This window comes from Physeter macrocephalus, chromosome 8 (genome assembly GCF_002837175.3).
Source record: "Physeter macrocephalus isolate SW-GA chromosome 8, ASM283717v5, whole genome shotgun sequence".
Lineage (NCBI taxonomy): Eukaryota > Metazoa > Chordata > Mammalia > Artiodactyla > Physeteridae > Physeter > Physeter macrocephalus.
Window position 1 is genome coordinate 14,424,048 of NC_041221.1, and position 17,131 is coordinate 14,441,178.

The 17,131-nt window shown below is 64.1% G+C and overlaps 1 protein-coding gene across 11 annotated transcripts in view; it reads left to right on the forward strand.

Moving 5' to 3' along the window:
• Window positions 1–17,131, forward strand: part of ADARB1 (adenosine deaminase RNA specific B1) — a 168,243-nt gene that overhangs the window by 115,590 nt on the left and 35,522 nt on the right. The window lies entirely within an intron of this gene.

Sequence of the window (17,131 nt, forward strand, 5' to 3'; positions counted from 1 at the left end):
TGGGAGGGGATACGTGTGGGGAGGGGACGGGTGGGGGATGGGACAGGTGGGGGCAGGGGACAGGTGTGGGGACGGGAAAGGTGGGGGATGGGACAGGTGGGGGTGGGACAGGTGGGGGACGGGACAGGTGGGGGATGGGACAGTAGGGGGACGGGACAGGTGGGGGATGGGACAGTTGTGGAGTTGGGACAGGTGTGGGGATGGGACAGATGTGGGATGAGACAGGGGTGGGGTCGGGACAGGTGTGGTGGGACAGGTGTCCCACCTGTCCTCTGGCCCCTGGCTAGCCCCCTCCCATCTCCTCCTTTCTTCCACAAGCCCACTAAGGGGCCCAGCCTGTTCAGGGCATCATCCTCACGTGTGACCTTAGGCCCCTGTGCTGGCTGATGTCCCCTGGGACTTCATCCTGCCCTCAAGCACCATGCTCCACCCCCCCCACTGCCCTTTCCAGCGCCTCTCCTGGGACCCAAGGAAGTTTTCCTGGATCCCAGCCCTGCCCGGAGGGTCCAGAATCCAGGCAGGCTCTGCACACCCCTCCCCTCCTGCCCTCCCGACCCCCAAACCTGTCCCACCTGTGTGGGTGGGACAGGTGGGGGATGGCACAGGTGGGGCATGGGACAGGTGGGGGGACGGGACAGGTGGGGGTGGGAGAGGTGGGGGGACGGGACAGGTGGGGGGTGGGACAGGTGTGGGGATGGGACAGGTGGGGGGTGGGACAGGTGTGGGTGCTCCACCCCCCCCACTGCCCTTTCCAGCGCCTCTCCTGGGACCCAAGGAAGTTTTCCTGGATCCCAGCCCTGCCCGGAGGGTCCAGAATCCAGGCAGGCTCTGCACACCCCTCCCCTCTTGCCCTCCCGACCCCCAAACCTGTCGTATCCCTCACACCTGTCCCATCCCCACACCTGTCCCGTCCCCACACCTGTCCCACCCCCCACCTGTCCCGTCCCCACACCTGTCCCGTCCCCACACCTGTCCCACCCCCCACCTGTCCCATCCCCACACCTGTCCCACCCCCCACCTGTCCCGTCCCCCCACCTCTCCCACCCCCACCTGTCCCGTCCCCCCACCTGTCCCATGCCCCACCTGTGCCATCCCCCACCTGTCCCACCCACACAGGTGGGACAGGTTTGGGGGTCGGGAGGGCAGGAGGGGAGGGGTGTGCAGAGCCTGCCTGGATTCTGGACCCTCCGGGCAGGGCTGGGATCCAGGAAAACTTCCTTGGGTCCCAGGAGAGGCGCTGGAAAGGGCCGGGGGGGGGTGGAGCATGGTGCTTGAGGGCAGGATGAAGTCCCAGGGGACATCAGCCAGCACAGGGGCCTAAGGTCACGCGTGAGGATGATGCCCTGAACAGGCTGGGCCCCTCAGTGGGCTTGTGGCAGTTAGGAGGAGATGGGAGGGGGCTAGCCAGGGCCAGAGGGCTTGGGGCTGACAGGAGCAGGGTCCTGTGCGAACTGTCGGACGCGGCCTGGCAGGGCAGCAGGCTCGGGGGAGGGGCAGGTCAGCCTCTGCTGCCTGGGCTCGAGCGCGGGCTGTGGTGGGACGGGGTGGGGGATCTGACCGCCCAAGCAGAACCCCGGTGTATGAGTTACCTGTCCCTGCCTCACAAATTACCCCAGATGCAGTGGCTTCCCTCGGCCAGCTCGCCGGGCCTCCGCGGTTTCTGGCTGCACCCTCGGGCTGCACCGCCCGAAGGTTGGAAGCCGAAGGGTCCGTTTCCGGGAGAGACGTTGGCTGCGGCCTCACGGTGCGCCTGCCCGGGGCTGCCCGTCTCCTGCCGTCGTGCGGGGGCCGCGCGGCCTCCCGGGCCCCGGGCGCGGACAGGGCTGCTGGCTGTCAGTCCCGAGGACTCCGTGCTGCCGGGCCATGCCAGCGGGCTCTGGTGAGCTGGTGCCCGGGCCTCAGGCTCCAGTCGGTGCAAGAGGAGCCCCAGCCTCCCCGAGCCTCGGCGCCCTCGCCCGTCACGCAGTGGCACCTACGTCGTGGGGTTGGCAGGATCCCGGGAGACAGCGTGTGGACGACACGCGGCCCAGAGCTGGCCGCCACTGAGGGTGGACAATGCCCTGATGCCGCTTGTGTTAACACCCATCGGCCGCGGTTCCAGGGACTGGCTGTGGAAAACGCCGACGGTAGTTCATCCCCGTTCAGCCGCGGAGAGCGGGGGCGCTGCAGTGGCCTTTGGACTTGGGGGCCGCGGGCTCTTCAACGGCAGCCCAAGTGCTCGCGGGGGCTCGGAGTGTGACCACCCCCGGGCTGGGGCCACATTTTTCAGGATGCGCATAGGGCAAACAAAACCAAAATATTATTACAAGGCTAAGCCCTGTTTTACAGCTGCCTTTAATATACGACGGTCTTGTTGTAGTTTCGTCCAAACAACTTTCCCTTGGCCCCGAGCGGCTGCGTGTCTTTCTGCTCTCGCAGCCCGGGAGCCAGGCGGAAGCAAAGGGCAGCGGTGTGAGAGGGGCCACAGCAGGCACGCGGCGTCCCTCGGCCAAGGTGTCTTGCCACGACTCTCCAGAGCCCCAGAGAGACCCCTGCTTTCTCTGGAGGGGGGTGGGGGATCAGCCAGCGAGCTCGGTTCTGGGGGTCGCGGGGGAGGAGAGTGGTGCCTGGTTTCCTTCAGGGCTGGGGCCCTCTGTTTGGGGGCTGCTGTGTTGCCATGGACACCTGACGTCTGTGGTCGGTTGTCCTGGACAGGGTGGGGAAGGGGGGCCCGGACTCGCCCTGGCGTGGCTATGGCGGGACCTCTTGGGCACCAGCCCTGGGCTCAGGGCCCCCGGCCCAGCGGGCCCTGGACAAGGTGCAAGTGGCCCTTCCCGGCCCTCAGGCCCCGCTGTGGCTCCTCAGGCCTCCAGACACCCGGACATCGGGGGCTCTGGCTCTCTTCCCAAAGCGCTGGGGGATCACTTGGCCGTGGGAAACGACCGACCCCTTTGGGGCCACCAGGGCCCGTGACCCCTGCTCCATCCTGGGAGCCCGGCTCCCTGAGCCTTGGTCGAATATTTCTCCTTCACAGAAAGGGCACGACAAGCCAAGAACCCGCACCCCACTGTCTGCCCCCCGACCCCAGCATGTGGGAGAGCAGCGCAGAGAGCTCCCGGCCGACGCAGGGGTCCCAGGGGGAGCGAGGGGGGAGCCACTTTCCTGACAGCCGCCCTGAGGGGGACCCCCCAGGTCATCCAGACGCCTCCACAAGCCACACCCAGGGGACATTTAAGGCTTATTGATTCTATTGTTTCTCTGTTTGCCAAACCAGCACTTCTTCTCTCTTTCTTCACATATTCCTGCTGCTTTCTTGGGCTTCGGGCTTTGTCTTATTTTTCTTCTCCACAGTCTGGAATTGAATGCTTAGTTCATGTATTTTTTTATTCTCTCTTGTGTATAATGAAAACACAGTGGAAAGTTCTCCACCGAGTGCATTTCTGACCGCTTTCTAGAAGCTGCACCGGGGAGCGTCTTCTGCGCTAGGCTTTTCCAGGCCTCCCGTCGGGCCACATGGCTTCCTCTGGGGCCCGAGTCACTCTGGAGAGCATGTGCTTCTTTTCCAGGTTGTTACACTCACCTCACTGTGACTTAGAGGCTAATTTCAGCTCCACTGCGTGTGTCGGAGAACTCGTCACGTGTCCAGCAGAGTTTATTGAGTGTCCCACGTCCCAGGCAGCTCCAGAGGGGAAACGAAAAGGAACAGCTGGTACCATGTCGGTGTGAAAACCACCACGGGAGACTCTTCTTCTTTTGTTGTTATTCCCTGGAAGCACATCTGATTTGCTGTTTCTTTCCTCCAGAAAATTCTTATTTCTCGGTCTTTCTGGCCGACTTGCTGATGGCAGCCTGCCCTGACCTCAGCACAGACAGGGCGACTTGTTTCCACTCCTCGGTCTCCCGGGGGTGGGGGTGGGGAGACAGGAAGGAGGCGTATCAGTCACAAGGCGCCGGTTCTGCTGCTGTGACAAACACTCTCAAAAGTCAGCTGCTCCACAATCACGGTTCATCTCTTGCTGGCACAGCAAGTCCACCTGAGTCAGCGGGGCTCTGCTCCATGCTGTCCTCATGCAGGACCAGGCTGGGGGACAGGCCACCGTCTGCAGCACTGCTGGTCACCACGCGGCCCGGCGCATGGGGTGCATGGGGCCCTGACTCTGGAAGCTGCCCCCAAAGTGGTGCGTGTCACGTGCACTCACTGTTGTGTCCAGATCAGGCTGGGGGCCGTGCCCAACCCCAGAGAAGCAAAGCGCGCAGGCCCACAGCAAGCCGGGGGAGGACCAGGCTCTGTGCTTGGCCTTGGGACTGGCCACGGGGGTCTGCACCACAGAGACAAGGACAGGAAGGGGGCGGGCAACCTTATCTGCACCCCGGTCACTAGGAGCTGCTTCTGGATGGTCCGCGGAGGCAGGGTTTGAGGCCCCATCGTGCTGGGAGGAGGTGGTGATTGATTAGTAATGTCTGTCCCAGTGGGGGCGGGGCACCAGCGCCTGCTTTGCACAGGACGTGGAAACATTCCTTGCGAAGCAGGTTTTGTCACATGATGACAAGGAGACACCAGCAGGCTCCAGAGGCCAGGCAGGAGGGGAGGGCCCGTCTGGTCAGGGACCTCAGGGGACCCCAGAGCAGGCGGAGGTCCCGGCCCAGCTATCTGCTCCTTCTGGGATGTTGGGACAAGGACACCAGCCGGACAACAGGACACCTGAGGGGCAGGCCAGGGTGCAGTCCTGCTGGAGCCCATGTGTCCTGTGCGCGATCCCACCCCAGGAGGAGTTCAGGGTGGGGGCTGGACGGGACGAGGACCAGGACAAAGCCTCGCCTGGGACGCCAGGGGGTCCTGCAGCAGAAGGGGCCTGGGGCCCGGCCTCCTCCCTCTGGCGGGGGGCGCGGGAGCAGGGTGGGGTCCAGCCTTGGGGTTGGAAACACCCCCTCCCCCCTCCAGCAGGAGGAAGCTCATGGACACCGGGGACCTTCCTGGGGAGCAGAAGGAAAGTCTCCGGGAAAAGCCGCAGGTCCCTCATTTGTAAGCAGAGTGGACACAGCACGGCCAGGTACCCCCGAGTCAGGCTGTGACCCCAGGAATGCAAAGCCGTGCAGCACGTGGAAAATTAATCGCACCATCTGCCCCCGCAGCAGGAAAAGTAATCACGAAACACAGGACTCTGAACAGGAGCCAGGAAGGAATTCAAGAAAACCCAGCACCTCCCCTCAGGAGAAGTGCTCGAGGGTCAGGAACCACAGGTGTCCTTCCTATTCTGAGAGGGCCGTGCTGGAGAGCAAACACCTGCCTTGTACCTGCAGACTTTGCTCCCCAAAGCACGCTCGCATGCACACAACGTACGTATGCACGCACACACGCAGGCACGAGCACACGCGTACACGCAGGCACGCACGCACACACGCAGGCACGAGCACACGCGTACACGCAGGCACGCACGCACACACGCAGGCACGAGCACACGCGTACACGCAGGCACGCACGCACACACGCTCACACTCACACATTCACCCCATGGCTGGCAGGTCGGCATCACAGGGCCTGACGCCCCACCCCGTCGGAGCCGGTGGTCTCTGGGTGCAGGAGTCGGGGTGGGGGCTGCCAGCCTAGCCCCACGGGAGCTGCCCTTTCCAGGGTGCTGCCTTTCTTCCCTGTTCTCCTTCGTTTAATCCCAGTCGTAATAATAACCCCAGTCGTTCTTGTTCGGGATTCGGGCTGCACGGCCCAGGGCTCCAGGACTCCCACTGGGCTGCTGTAAGGGGATGAGGCTGTCCTGTCCTGAGCGTGGGGCCCCCAGGCACCAGGAGGGTGGGGACATGGCACCGGACGTGGCAGGGTGTCCAGACGGCATCACTCATCCAAGTCTGCATCCACTTGTGGGCTTATTTCTTCCCATGTACACAGACCGAGGACCCAGGGCCTGAGTGACAGCCGGGACGCCCAGCCCCTGGCCCCAGCCGTCCTGTCCAGTGTGAGTGTGGCCCCCAGTCTTTACGGACAAACTCAATCATCTGCTGTAGATGCAACACAGGTGCCTGCTTTTAAACACGTTCTCCACCAGAAGAGGAGCAAACCACCCCCCCAAATGTCAAGCACTGTTAAAGAAAAGAGGATTAAATTTTATATTGCAGACTTGACCCTTACAATGTAGCTTAAGTTCACATATTATGAAACAAAATTAAATATTTAAGAAGCAGCCCCTAAAAATCAAAGGAAGCAGGTGAAGCTGGCTGTGTATCCAGCTGACAGCAGTCAGAGCGAGGTGTCCCAAGTGACTTCAGAACCCAGTGACGAGACTCCGGCAAACCACAGAGGAAACAGGACATTCATGGGACCCGGGAGGTGGGAACCCCGAGGGATGACAGTTAATGACACTCAGACGTGCGGCCCCAGAGCAGGGAGAGCTGAGGGGTGGGCAGGAATCCGCTGGGTCAGGTCTCTCATCTTCTCCGGGAAGAGCCTGGGGCCAGGGGCAGGTGGGCCCCGAAAGGACCTCTGACCTGGCTCTGGGAAAGGGGCCCCAGAGCCCACCCAGGGGACAGGAGGAGGCCGGCCATGAGAGGGAAGGAGGACAGGTCCGCCCGGGGGGCAGCGGGCAGTCTCCGCGGAAGAGGTGGCCTCGCAGGGGCTCGGGAGGCCAGCCCAGCCGGCAGACGCTCCTGTGGCCGGGCAGGAAAGCCCAATAGCACCGTCGCTGTGACCAGCGCCCAGAGGGCCTGTGGGTGAGCAGAGGCCTGGGCCACGGGCTGGGGTTGGGACAGGGCCTTTGGGAAGACAGCCAGGCTGCCAAGTGGGGCTGGGCAAGGACAGGGCAGTGCCCGGCTCTTCCCCAGGACGTGGCCCCAGCCAGCAGCAGCAGGGGTGTCTGCAGGCCCCCACCAGAATGTCCCAGACCTGCCCGGTGTCCAAACCTGAACTCACCTCTCAGTGCAAAACTGCGCGGGGAGCTTGGGGCGCGTGGCCCCGGAGCAGGAACAGCCAAGGGTCACAGCGGTTATTGCCTCACGCTCCCCGCCTACATCAGCCGCCCGTCGGGACCTCGTCCAAACAGGGCTGGGGGCCCGCGGGGCCCAGCTGCCCATCTGGCCTGCAGCGTCCTCCGGTTGCCTCTGGCCGAGCAGCACGCGACGTCTAAAATCAGGAGCCCTGTAGCAGAGCAGCCCCCTAAGCGGGGCCCCCTGAGCAGCCCCCCAGCGCCTCCATCACCCCCCAAGAGCCCCCCGTCACCCCCCTGCTCTTTTCCGGAAAATGGGGACCCCGCCTACTCCCAGGGCTGGGCCCGCCCACGACAGGGGGCCCTCGCCCAGCCCCGGCGCTTGGGGTCTCCCCACTCCCGCCAGGCGTCCCGCACCCTCGCCGCACCAGGACCCATCACAGCTCTGCAGGGCGGGGGCTCAAAGCACACCCTCCGCCGCCTTCTCATCCCCGAGCATCTCGCCCTTGGACATCTGACCTTCACCTGGTCCAGGGGTCAGGCTCCTATCGGGGAGCCCTCCTGCCCGCCCAGCTGACAGCCGCCGCCCTGCTGACCACTTCCCCCAGCTGCTTCCACGCGCTCAGCACAGGTATAAAGAAAAGCACCTGCTGCCCCTGCTGGGCCTTCGGGCAGCTCACAGACACCCTGGCAACAAGGGCCTGGCGAGGGGACGCAGGCTGCTCCTTGATGTCCAGAGAGAGGCACCAGCCACCTGCCCAACAGGAAGACGTGCCCGGACGGCGTGGAGGACTCCGATGTGGACGGCCCCGCTTCCCCGAGGCCTCCGGGTGGGTGTGGGACGCGCAGGGGCTGGCCCGGCCCCCAACCCGCCACGTGCCCCCAGAGCAGCCTGGGCCACAGCCCTGGGACGGCCCCCTCCCGAGAGCTGCTTCTTGGTGGGACGCCACCTCCGCCCTGAGGACCCCTCCCGGGCCTGGAGGGGACACCACGGGCACCTTGCCTTGTCCGGCCTGGGCTGTGGGACGGGCACTCCCGCACAAGTGCCCCCGTGCAGCCCCGTGCCTGGCCGTCACCGCCCCTGGGATGGGCCACTTCCCTCCCGGACGCTGGGGACAAATCCCCCAGGGAGGCTGCAGGGTTTGGCGCTGAGGCCAAAGGCGGGGGCCCGCGGGCGGGGACCGGCGGCCTCCCCAAGGGCCAGAGGGCAGGAGGCCCGCTCTCCACGGCAGAGGCTGTCCCTGCCTCCCCAGCCTCCCTGGAACCTGGGGAGGGGACGTAACCCAGCCCCGGCCAGTGAGCTGGGACTGGACGTCCCTGGGTGGGCCTCTGAGGAGGACTTAGAGTGGGAGCAGGGCAGGTTTCCCCGTCCCTCTTGCTGTTTGCCCTCTGCCCCTCCCCCTTTCCCTGGCCGGAATGTGACGTGATGGCTGGGGCGCTGGCAGTTGTTTCAGCACAAAGGTGAGGAGAGACGGCGGAGCCCGGGCTGCTGACGGCACCCTGAAGAGCTGGACTGCCTGCTCCCTGGTCCTCGCCGCGCAAGGGACGACCCTCCCCCGTTTACACCCAATCGGCCACGAGGGCTCGGGCTTTCTGTTACGAGCAGCCTGCGGTAGGGACCCTAGCAGACGACCACGGCACCCTCTCCTCCTCCTGGGCCTCAGCTGGACGGCGTCCACAGCCTGCTCTGCAGTCACCGGGGGCCAGTGCAAACCGCCCTGCGGGCTGCCACCCAGCCTCACGCCTCCAGGACCCCACCCGTGCAGATGCAGAGCCAGGAGGGGCCCGTCTGCCCTTGGGGTGTGAGTTCAGCTGGCACGGAGCTGATGCCCCTGTCGCTCACACCTGCCACCGTCCCGCTGCCCCCTCCTCCGGTGGGCCCCCGGCGAGCCCGGCCTGGGCTTACGGGACAGTTGTTCCTGCCCTACTGGACACAGCTACCCGTGTGGAGGGGTCTCCTCTCCCTCTGGTGGGGTGACTCGGGCCGGCCACAGATTAGGCCAGAAAGGGCTGGCTGAATAAGACGGAGCTGGAGGTGGGCCCTGCCAGGGGACGGCGACGAGGACGAGGGCACATCGGGGAGGTAGAGGGAGGGCTGGCCCGCTCGTCCCCGCAGGAGCCCTGCAGCCAGAGGGCCGACCTGCGCCTGCTTCTCTAATGAAACGTCGCTAGTGATTAGACTCTGCTCCCCACCCAGGAGAGACGCTGACTTGGGAGTAACTACCGCTGTGCTAAAAGCCAGGTGCCGAGGCAGGAGGAGGGCGCTGGCGGGGGGCAGCGTCCTGGGGCCCGTTCCTCCCGGGGCACCCGAGCCCTGGGCTGTGGCTCGCCTGGTGCTGACCCGAATTGAGGGCGAGGTCAAGGTGTAAGTGGGGGTCACGGGGCAGCCAGAAGCTCTGGGTTCCCGAGAGCCCAGCGCTGGCTGTGGGGAGGCTCCCCATCTCCAGGCCTCAGTTTCCCTCTGGAGAGAAGGTCCCAGGACCTCCTCTTCAGTGGGCAGGGCCAGGGGGACATGAGGGACAAGGCTCCAGGCCCAGCAGGAGGCCCCCTACAAGGCCCTACAAGGCCCTACACAGAGGCCCCAGCAGCCTCTGTGGCACCAGAAGAAACATTTGGATTCAGAAACATCAATACAAGTAAGTAATCACAGACTTTCTCCCCGGAATCTTAAAATTAAGATTTCTTAACCTTAAGGAAGACTCGAGAAGCACAAGCCAACGTCAGGAACATGCCTGTCACCACCATTCAACCTACGTTATTTGAACCGCTTTAGGAGAGGCATCACACGGCGTGGAAGCCGCTGCCATGCAGCCCCGCCTGCCCCCGCTCTCCCGCCCTGGGAACCCTGAAGGCCTCTCAGCACCAGGACCTCGGCCGGGATGCGTCACCAGCGTTATCGCTGCACGAGGAACGTGCCAGAAGCAGCACGTCTGGAGTCTGGGCAAACCTGGCTGCGAGCGCCACGGGACCTGACTCCCCAGGAGCCGCGTCTGTGCCTTGTCCCCCTCCCTGCCCCACCCAGCGGATGCCCACTCAAGACAATCTGGTGGCACCAACGCCGGGCACAAACGGGGTCGGGCCCGCCAACGACTCGGTGTGGGTGGGTGGCCACGGGGAACCCCGCGCGGGACCCTCTGGACAAAGCCAGGAGCAGACGCGCAGGGTCCTCCGTCGATAATCCCGACGTCCGAGGGCGTGGCCCCCACGCAAGCCACCCTCCAGTCCCCCGGGCTCCTAGGCCTTCCACCTCCCACTCGCGGGGCCCCTCCTCCCCTCGCCCGCCCTGAACCCCGCCCAGCACGGCAGCAGAGGAGGGGTTTGCTGGGGGCCCCAGAGCGACCCTGACCCTCTACCCAGAACACCACCACCCACGTCCTCCCTCCCCCAGGGCTCTGCTGTCCCCAGCCTCAAGCCCCCTCTCCCAGCCGCTCCCATCCTGCCCCCCAGCCTCCAGGCAAGCAGCAGGCACCCCCTGCTGCGTGTGGACAAACGTCGCCTCTTCCCTGGGGACCCCGCGCGCCCCTGACCCTCTCCCCAGACCACCACCACCCACGCCCTCCCTCCCCCAGGGCTCTGCTGTCCCCAGCCTCAAGCCCCCTCTCCCAGCCGCTCCCATCCTGCCCCCCAGCCTCCAGGCAAGCAGCAGGCACCCCCTGCTGCGTGTGGACAAACGTCGCCTCTTCCCTGGGGACCCCACCCCACCCGCTTCCCCCGAGGGCGGTGCCCGCCCCTCCCCTGCCATCTCGACCCTCCTGCGCGCAGCCCCTGGCTTCCTGAGCCTGGCACCAGCTGCTTCTTCCTCTGGCTGACACCCCTGCCCCGACACTCTGCCTTTCCCCGCGGCCCCTCAGAGGGCTCCTCTTCTAGCCCCCCACTCCCTGGCACAGGCCCGGCCCAGAGCCCCTCAAAGGCCCTGCCGGGCGGGCACCACAGCCCAGGCCCACGAGCCCTGCAAGCCTTCTCCTGCTGTTTGCATTTAAAATGCACACAGAAACCATGGAACCGTTTGTCACTTAATTTTATTACCAGATAGTCCAAGTTCATTCTGCAAAGATTAAAACCACAGACAGGGCTGTGAACGTGGACGTCCCTCCGGCTCCGAGACCACAGCCAGCAGGTTCCCAGGCTGGCGGGGTCTCTCCCACCCGCCCTCCGGCTTTCACCACCCCACCTGCGCCTGCCTGACGTCAGGGGTCTCTGTTGGGGGGAGGGCGGCGTCCCCACACGCTTGCAACTTCTCAGGCCACTTTCCGGGGCGAGGCCCGAGTCCACCGCGGTGGACGGCAGCGCCAGGCTGGCACCGCGCCTCCCTGTCCTCCCTCCCCCCAGCGCAGCTGAGGGGAAGCTCCTGGCGTCTGGGCAGAGGTCGGGGGCCCTGACAGAGGGCATCTGGAGAAGGGGGCAGTGCCACACCCAGCCATGGTCAGCCTGGAGCCACTGGAGCACCAGGAAGCTAGAAGGTTTTTCTCTTAAAAGAATACACAACGTGCAGTCACTGTTGACAAACTCAGACAAAACAGAAAAGCGTGAAGAATGCCAGCCGAGTGGCCGCGCCACCTCCTGGGTGGCCGGCACCGAGCTCCATGGACATCCTGGATTCTTCCAGCACCTTTTTTATTGCAAAAATAAATGGGCAGTCACAACACTACCACGTCAACTGCCTGTCTCACTTCGGTAGACCCGCCTGTGCCGAGGACAGCAGCCCCGTTGCTTAGGGGCTGGTGGAGCAGGGCGACAATGGCAGAGTTGGCCCCCTAGGCACCTCCTCGTGGGCGTCCCCGGAGGTCAGGCACGCCCCGCGTCGCGTCAGGACTGCCCGCCGCCCTCCAGCCGCATCTGCTGGGCCAGCTGCTGCCCGATGGCCTGCAGGGGGCTGGCTCTGTAGGCCGGGCTGGCCAGCAGCTCCCGAAACCGTGTCCTTTCCTCCTCGCTGAAAGAATGGAGAGCAGAGGTCAGCAAACCCCATGCCCTCGGTGGGGGGCTGGGGATGAGCCGTCAGCACCCCCAGGGCCAGCCTCGGCTCAGCCAGCTTGCAGGGACACCGGCAAAGGGTGGTCCAAGACCAGGGTGAGGGGTGGGGAGTGAGGAAGGCTGTGCGTCGTGAAGTTCTGCCTGGAGCGTCGGGGGGACGGGCCGAGGGGGGTCTGAGGCCCGACAGGGGCTTTGGGCAGGACAGGAGTGGCTGCCCGGGGGCCTCCTGTGGTCACAAAGGCCCCTCATCCCCGACTGGGACAGGGAGCAGCTATCAGAGGCAGCAGGTGGCAGGCGCCCTGCACACACGAGGCCTCACATGAGCGGCACCTCCAGCAGGAACCGGGCGCAGGAGCTCCGGGCCCCACGGGGGCCATGGCGATGGGGGTGCTGCAGTGGGCCCGCCCCTCCGCAGCAGAGTCCACCGCAGGGCTGCCACGCTGTGCCTGTCCCTACAGCCAGCCGGCACCCGTCTGGAGCCACACGGGCCCACAGCCCAGCATGGCCACGGGTGGCCTGGCCAGAACCTCAGGGCAGCAGCTCCAGCACAAGCCCACACGAGCCCATCGTGGCACCACGGTGGGGTGGAGGGCCCGGCCGTGCTCTGCCCCCACGGGTATGTGACCGAGGGCAAGGCCAAACCACACTGGGCCCCACCTTTCTTTGCTGCTAACGGGGAGACTTTGGACCCCACTGGATGACTGACTGCCCGGCCAGATGTCCACACACGCAAGATGCCTAGGATCTGGGCCCCGAGAGCGCCCCCCCGCCCCGAGAGCCAGGAGCTGCTCCCCTCAGTGCCCTGGGGGAAGGGGCTTCCTGGCCCCTGGAGACAGGCTGGGCCCAGAGCTGGCCCTGGCCGAGCTGTCCCCAGCACCCGAGGGACTGGGGTCGGGGGGCGCGGCCCGACGCCGGACAGCCCCGGGGGCAGGCCGCGCGGAGGTAGGGCCGTACTCACAGGAGCTGGAGCCTCTGCGCCGCGCTCATCCGGCTCAGCTGGGCTGCCCGGGGCCTGATGGCCGCCCTGCTGGGGACACGGAGAAGACAGTCAGGAGAGCACACGCCCACCTGGAACCTCCGCCAGAGCGCCCGACTCAGGCCACGGTCCACGGTGCACACAGGGCTCTCCTCCCGCGCGCGAGCCTGGGGGCACGTGCGGCCTCACTGCGGGAGGGACCCGGCAGGGGCGGGAGGGACCAGAAAACCTGGGAGTCCTGGGCCGACACCTAAATTTAGCCTCCAGACCCGGAGCCCTCATCGTGTATTCAAGTTTCTCCGTAAGCTATGAATGAAAGGCGTTTCTTGTCTCCGCTCCCCGGGGCCCGGCCGTCTGGGGCACTTCGTCCCACTCCAGGCCAGCCTCGGCCCCAGGACACTGCGGCTTGTTCCTCCGACCACCGACACTCGCTGTGTTTACCCGGGAGCAGGTCCCCCGCCGACCGCCCAGAGCTCCCGGGAGGCCCCACCCTTGCCGAACCGGTGGGCCCGGACTCCCTTCCCGCAGCCAGCACCCCCGGGAGGCGGCCACGCGCTGGGGGGTCAGGAGGCCTTGGGCCTCCACCCCCACCCAGCGCGAGGTAAGAAGGCTTCCCACGGCCGAGGGCACCGAGGTATGAACACACACCCAGGAGTCCCCTCGCGGCCCAGGGTCCAGGTGCGGCCAGGCACAGTGCAGTGGGGGCGCGGTGCGGGGGCGAGGAAGGGCAGGACCCTCACCTGAGTCTCAGGGCACGTCCAGGGCCTGTCAGGCCACTCTCAGGGGGAGGCAGTGGTGTTTTCCACTGTGGACAGACACAGGCGGGGTGGATTTCCCAAGGCCGCGGGCTTGAAGAAAACTGAGCCCCAGCACTCACCCCAGCGGCCCGGAGCAGGGGCTTTCACACCCGACGCCGGGCCCGGTCCTGCCCGCGCGCTCTGAAGTCCCCCTGGGGAGGGCCCCAGCTCACTCACGGCGGCCAGGCCGAGTCGGGTGGACAGTGGGCTGAGACCTTCCTGCCGGGACCAACTGCAGCTCAGAGCACACTGCCCGCTGCCCAGGTGTCCGCAGAGGTGCCTGGGCTGGAAGAGGGCCCCAGCCCTGGCTGCCCTGGGAGGAACCTCAGGGAAGCCGCTCCACCTCGAAGCCTGTTTCCCCAACTGTAAGACAGGCCGGCGCGTTCCTGACAGGCTCTCTTCAGCCGGCACTGAGCGCCCAGGTGGCTCCCAGCTCTGAGGCTCTTGTGCCACCCCTGCCCCTCCCCCTCTGGCGTGAACGAGCCCACGCAGCACACCCAGCCCAAGGGGACGGGGGCCCAAAACCAAGCACCAGCGGGCGACCCCCGGAGGTCCCAGGGGCCGAGGGAGCCCTGCTGACGACAGGCCCCGGCTCCACGCGTGAGGCCCTCCACCTTCGTCCGCTACGAGCTTGGGGCCGCGGAGGATCGACTTCCTGGGGCGTCGTCTTCCCCGTGAGCGCGGCCCACTGGCAGCGGCACCGCCCACTCGCTGGCTCTGGCCTCAGGGGCCCCGCAGGCTCTCCAGGGGGCCTTGGTGCCTGCTCAGTGCTGGGCGGCACCCACCCGACGGAGTGCGGGGAACGCCTGGACCCGCTGGGCCCGCTCAGAGCCTCGGGCTCTCCCCACCACCCTGCAGGGCCACCCAGGCTTGGGACAGGCTGGCAGCAGCCCGGGGCCTCAGTCAGGGCGTCCCAGCTGGCGACTGGGGACGGAGGCCTTGCACGCGGGACCTGGGTTCCCAGGCACAAGGCTGCCCCCCAACACATTCCACCCAACTCGCCTGCCTGGGGGCATGTCCTGAAGTCCCCTGTCAGCTGGGCCGTTCGTGCAACCTACTGTTTTTAACCGGCACCCCTGGCGTGAGCTGTCCTGAAGGTCGCCGCCTTCTCCCAGCTCCAGGAAACCCTGCCCTTGTGAAGGCACAGAAGAAGCCAGACACCTCGTGTAGCAAACATCCCAGGGCTGGGCCTGCTCTAGGAGCTGCAAGACTGAGGGCGGATGACATGGGGACCCCAGCCTTGTGAATGGGGCTGGGGGCTCCCAGCCAGGCGTCACTTGGCCAGAAGGCCACAGGAATGAAGGGACCCCAGGCAAAGCTTGCCGGCCTGCTCGCCCACGCCGCCCAGGGGTGGAGACTGGTGGGCGTCCCTACGCGTCCCGGGCAAGACCTCTGTGCTGCCCCCACAGGGAGGGAAGACTGGAACAGTCCCTGGCCCTCCCCACGGTCTCCTTCCCTGGCTGATTTTAATCTGAATTCCTTCTCCGTAATAAACTGTAACTGAGTGTAATGGTCTTCTGTGAGAATCATCAAACCTAAGAGTGGTCTTGCGGACCCCAGACTTGCGGTCGGCATGACAAGTGAGGATGGACTTGCAGACTGTTCCCCGAATTTCACAGGAACACACCTGGGTCAGGACACACACGTATGTCCCTGCTGCCAGCTGAGAGGGCCTAGAAGCAACCACACCCCAGCCGCAGTCAGCACACCAGCGCCCAGATCTTGGCTTCTTACACCACTTCCAACGGAAGGGACCCGGGCTCCCTGGAGAAACGCCGACTCTCGGACAAGAGCAGGAAATGCCCGGGGTGAGCCTGAAGCACCTCGTGCCAGAGAGGAAGGTAAGTGCTCGGAAACAAAGCACAACAGCCTCCAGGGATGGGTGTGTCGGGGGGACAGCGGAGCCAACCGAAGGAGCTCCCAAGGGCCAGAGCTGGAGCCGGTTCAGCAACAGAACAAGGTCGTATTGGATCATGGCCCGAAGAATAAAATAAATACCCACGGGTCCAAACGGACATAAATGAGTGATTGATAAGGAAACGGGAGGAGAGGGAAGCTGCTCTGCGGGAGAATCCACGTGGTTCTGCAGACACTCCGTCCTCGGGGAGGGGAGGGGAGCGTCGCCCCTCCTTGGGTGCGGGGTGTGCACGGAGAGCTCCTTCCAGAGGACAGTGGGGAAGGGGGGAGCAGCTGCACAGACACACCTGCGCCAGGTGACCGAGGTCAGCGTCCACGGTGCAGGTCACGTGACAGCACGCACCCCGGACGGGACGTGATGAGAAAGGCCCTTCCCCTCTGTGGTCTCCACTGAGGGACGTCCTGAAAAACGCCTGACTGGTCCTCAAAACCGTCAAGGTCATTAAAGACAAGAAGGTTGGGACTTCCCATGTGGCACAGCGGTTAAGAATCCGCCTGCCGATGCAGGGGACACGGGTTCCAGCCCTGGTCTGGGAAGATCCCACATGCCGCGGAGCAACTAAGCCAGTGCGCCACAACTGCTGAGCCCGCGTGCTGCAACTACTGAAGCCCATATGCCTAGAGCCCGTGCTCCGCAACAAGAGAAGCCACCGCAATGAGAAGCCCGCGCACCACAACTAGAGAAAGCCCGCACAGCAACAAAGACCCAACACAGCCATAAATAAATAAATAAATAAATAAATAAATTTATTTATTTATTATTATTATTATAAACATTTATTTAAAAAAAAAAAGACAAGAAGGTCTGAGAGACTCATGCGCCACAACTGCTGAGCCCGCGTGCTGCAACTACTGAAGCCCATATGCCTAGAGCCTGTGCTCCGCAACAAGAGAAGCCACCGCAATGAGAAGCCCGCGCACCACAACTAGAGAAAGCCCGCACAGCAACAAAGACCCAACACAGCCATAAATAAATAAATAAATAAATAATATTTATTTATTATTATTATTATAAACATTTATTAAAAAAAAAAAGACAAGAAGGTCTGAGAGACTGTCACAGCCCAGAGGAGCTCTGAGGGGACACAATGACTACATGTCACGTGGGGTCCTCGATGCGGTCCTGGGACAGCAGAAGGGCACCAAGGAAAACTGAGAAAGTCTGAATAAACTACAACTTACTAGTTTCATCAATAATAGTGTATTAATATTGGTTCATTAATTGTAACAAACACAGCATACTAATGTAAAATGTTAACAATAGGGGAAAACGAGGTGGGTATGTGGGAAATCACCGTGTGGTCATCTTAGCTTTTCTTTAAAATTGTTCTCAAAAATAAAGTCTTTAAAGAGTGTTTTTTAAAAAAGCTTATAATTCTGCAGAAACTCCTTTTGTGTCCTCACCCTCTGCCCTAAGTATCAGCCCAACTTTCATTTTTTTTCTTTTTGGCTGCGTTGGGTCTTTGTTGCGGCATGGGGGCTTCTCTCTAGTTGAGGCGCGTGAGCTTAGTTGCCCCGCGGCACGTGGGATCTTAGTTCCCCGACCAGGGCTCGAACCC